This window comes from Maniola hyperantus, chromosome 8, assembly GCF_902806685.2.
Source record: "Maniola hyperantus chromosome 8, iAphHyp1.2, whole genome shotgun sequence".
Taxonomy (NCBI): Eukaryota; Metazoa; Arthropoda; class Insecta; order Lepidoptera; family Nymphalidae; genus Maniola; species Maniola hyperantus.
Window position 1 is genome coordinate 3,241,290 of NC_048543.1, and position 4,938 is coordinate 3,246,227.

Sequence of the window (4,938 nt, forward strand, 5' to 3'; positions counted from 1 at the left end):
TTATTTGATAAATAAATTGATTTTCATAGATTGCACAGATTAAAAGAGTTTTCTTTGAGACTTTGAAATCCACGGAACAGAAAAAACTTCTTTCTTTCTGTTTCGTGTTGAAATCCATGTGGGCTTTTGGGTCTATCTATAGTCCTTAGTCCCACAATAGTCTATGATTTAGTGTTAATAGAATAATAATTTCCCCAAGTTTATTGCAATCTTGGCGTAATTAAAGAAAAAATAAATTGAAAAGACGCTCTAGCTATAAAGTGTCATATAACATTCTTTGAAAAATCCGTAAACTACGTAAGTAACTATTTGCACTTCTTCACTATCTACCTATAAAATAATTAGGTATTATAAAGAGATAAGTTGTTAATTTGGATGTAGGAGGTAATTTTTGAAAACAGGTACCTACTTATCCAATTTAAAAAAATATTTCATAATTCATAATTCATAATTCATAATTTTTTATTGCAAAAAATACACGTGAAGTGGTGTTACAATATTTTTTTGGAAACAGTGTATTACCAAGTATGGCGTGCAATGTTATTAAGTACAATAATGTCAATAATATATACCTAATTTAAATAAGTCATCAATAATTAGTATTTAAAGGAGAATATTGAGTACGAAACAAAATAAAATATTGCGATTACAAAATGTCAATTATTAAAATTAATAAAATATTATTTAAACAGACATCAAAAGTGGAGAAAAGTATGTCAACATGCTGTCATTAAAATTATTATTAGTTATAGTACTTAGATTAGTAATTGTTAACAACAAACACTTTATCCGCCAAATTATCGTTCTTTGAAGTTTAAGAAGTCATTAACCGAGTAAAAACAATGAAATAATAACCACTCGTGTAGCTTCCGTTTAAATTTAGGAAGTGTCATTTCTTTCATGGCCGTTGGTAGATTATTGAATATTTGAATCGCCATACAAAATGCATTTTGTCTATATAAAGTTAGTTTGATTCTGGGTACAAGCAGTCTATCTTTATGCCTTGTTACTCTTTGTAGAACCTGGCCATGAGTTTTAAAGTATTCGGGATTCTTTTTGACGAAGATACAGACTTCCTTAATGTAGATACAAGGTAGGGGTAATATCTTAAGTTCTTTGAACATGGGCTTACAGCTATCCAGAAAGTGAGCGTTACATATAGCACGAATGCATTTTTTTTGGACTTTAAAAATTCTATCTGCATCTACTGAGTTTCCCCAGACAACAATTCCGTAACTGAGTACAGACGACACATATCCATAATACGCGCATAGCACCGCTTCTTTACTTGACACTTGCCTAAGTCTTTTTAGTGCATACACAAACTTTTCTACTCTATTGCATAGGTCATTAATGTGTTGTTTCCAGGTGCAGTGACGGTCTAATGTAATGCCTAAGAATTTAATTGTGTTGACTTCTTCAATGATTGAATTATTATATTGAATCGTTATAGGTATTTCCCTAGCTTTTGTAGTTCTGAACGCAACAAATTTAGTTTTTTCAATATTAATCTGTAGATTATTATTTTCGAGCCAGTGAACTACTTCGGTAAACGTCTGATTTATATCTGATTCAAACAATTTTTCATCTTTGCATTTAATAATTAAGGTAGTGTCATCGGCAAATAATAAACAATGATGCTGGGTAACGTTTGGCAGGTCATTTATGTAAAGTAAAAATAAAATAGGTCCTAAGATACTTCCTTGTGGAACTCCAGAACAGTTGGCAATAAAAGAAGATTGAGCGATTAACTTTTCGCCGTTTATTATTTTAGTAATTTTTGTACACTGCATTCGGTTCCTAAGATAGCTTTGAAACCAAGCATTGGCGATTCCTCGTATTCCATACTTATCTAATTTAGAAAGCAGTATGTCGTGATTAACAAAATCGAATGCCTTACTCATGTCTAGAAATATAGTAACTATTGGTATTTTATCATTTATACTTTCAGTGATTAATTTGGTTAGATTGAAACATGCCTTAGTTGTGGAGCTATTTTTTTGAAATCCAAATTGCTCTTTTTTTAGAACTTTTGAATTTACAATGAAGTTAATTAATCTTGAATACATAGCTTTTTCGAAAACTTTTGAAAATATAGTAATTAGAGCTATTGGTCTATAATTATTCATTTCAGACTTTTCCCCCTTTTTAAATATTGGATTAACTACAGTTTCTTTTAACTTATTTGGAAAACTTCCTAGTTCAAATGACTTATTAATTAGATAACTTAAGGGGACACTAATTTTTTTAACAACTTCTTTAACGATATCTGTTCTGATGCCATCAGTTCCTACGGCGTAACTTTGCCGTAGAGATTTTATGATTTTTACAACTTCATTTGAATCGGTAGGTGTAAGAAATAAACTATTACTGTTAAATTCTATTTTCTCTTTTATGGTATGACGAACTTTCATCTTAGGTTTATTGGTTAATTGTATAAAGTAGTTATTAAAAGATTCCGCAATTTTTTCAGGTTTCGTAATGACAGTGTTATCGTTTTTTATGATGTCTATATTAATTTTGGGAGGCAAATTTCCGACTGTATCCTGGATAATTGACCATGTTGCCTTACATTTGTTGTTGTGGTTAGCGATATATGCAGTGTTTTGGATTTTATGAGACGTATTTATACATTTTCTCAATAACTTATTATAGCTTTTATATTTATATTTATTTATGTTTTTATTGCATGCTGATTTGATATAATTTAAATAAAGTCTTCTCTTCACTATACTTGATTTTTTTATACCCTTCGATAGCCACTTTACGGTATTGTTTTTAAATTCTGATCTGATTTTTACAAGCGGAAAACAAAGATTGTAAAATAATTTAACTTCTTCCAAAAAATAGTCAAATGCTTCGTTTATATCTAATATTTCATATACTTCAACAAAAGATAGCGCTGTTATGCATTCTCTAAATTTACGTGTATTTTCTTTGCTATAATCTCTTTTATAGTCGTACCAATATGTAAAGGTCTTTTGTGTATGTATGTCAAAAGACAATGTCTGTGCTGTTTCGTGGTCAGACAGTCCAAGAAGATGAACTCCACTATCGACTGACTTAATATTACTGGCAAATAAATCTAAGCATGCATTGCGCCTAGTAGGGACATTTATGTGAATATTCATATTATGATTGCTAAGTACGCCTTTAAGCTCATGGGTAAATTTATTATCTTTTAACAATACATTTATATTCCAGTCTCCACAGATTACTACTTTACATTTAGTTTTGCGTGTTAAGATGTCTAGTATTGAATTTAGTTTAATAAAGAAGTTCTGAATGTTTTGATCCTTCGGGACTCTGTATATACAACAAATAACAAGATTACATTTAGGAATCTCAACCGCACAGCATTCACATTCATACTTCTTTGCCAATTTACTGATAGAGGTAAGTGTTCTGAAATCTAAGTTTAACGATTTGTTTATTAAGATACATGTTCCCCCTCTCTTTTCTTTAACTCTTGAGTATGACGATGCTACAGTGAAATTTTTCATTTTAATATTATGCTCAGTTCCTCGTTTTAAAAAAGTTTCGCTCAGACATATAACGTCAATATTTATATTTTTATTTTGTAGTTCATGCACCGCAATTTCTAGTGTATCAATTTTTGTTAAAATTGACGCTATGTTTTGATGTAAGATGGTTATACGTCTATGTGGTGCTCGTTTTGCTGTCACGAAAAAAATTATTTGATTGGGAAACTTTTTGACGACTATTTACTTTTGGGAAATAATAAGGTATTGTGCCTTTTAAAAATTTTTGATTGTGTGTATTATTGGTAATAGAATCTTCAACGGCATTTTTTTTACTGAAGTAGAATGGAATTGTACCTTTTTTAATAGGCCTAGTGTTTGTTGACTTCTTTAAATAGAATTTTTTCGAACTATTCTTTTCAATTAAATATTTGGATTTGTAATCATCAAAATCGATAGAAAAATTTACTAAGTCAGAGTACAATTTTCCCAAGTTTTGGTTATGTTTATACTTATCTTTGTCTAGTTTTAAATATTTGGCATGACTGTATAGCTTTGCGGTGGATGCTATGAAATTATTCAATGCGTCCACGTTAAGGTACTGATTATTGACTACCGGCAGTAAAAGGACGTTGGTGTGGCAAGTCTTTTCCAGTTTAAGAGATAGGGCATCAATTACTTCAAATGGATTTGTGTCGTTTGCACCAACCACAATTATTAGCTTGTCATTTTTATCGAGTATATCTAAGTTATTACATTCGGTTAGTATATCACAAGACCGCGCGTGTGGCTTAACTAAACCAAATATGTCGTAATCATTGTTCCAGGAATTTTTTCTTGAGTCAACCAGGGCTAGTGACAGACCACATGCCTGTTGGTCACCTATCACTAATATTTTACGTCGTTTTTTCGCTTCAATTTTTTGAAATGGTATTGTAACCGTTGAAGTAATGCTCGTTTTACGTATATCAGTGGTAGGATCAATTGAAAGTGACCCTTCATTTCCTTGTGGGTTTTTATTTCCAGCAGGATTCGTAGATCTTGATTCGTTGATCGGTATTATTTCACTGATAGTAAGATAGCTTTTTTACTGTCCCTGAGTGTTATGAGCTATAAATTATAATATAATAATATAAAAGCTTGTATAGAATGTATTGTTATAATTTATACACTAAAGATATTCAATTATGTATTGTATAAAATATTCTAATCACTACCCACAAAAGTCCATTTAAAAAAATAAAAATGATAATAAGTTAGGTTAGTTAATAGCTTGACTAGATTTTCTTATTCATAGTTTCTAGTGAGAATTATATTTTATGTTTTATGTTAAAATATCTATAGTTACCCGTTTAAAATGGGTAACTTATTAATTTTTAAAAAAATCAAAAAATCGGGAAATATGTATTCTAAATGTGGTAACATTCACAACGTCAAATTTTGAAGTGCTATCAAA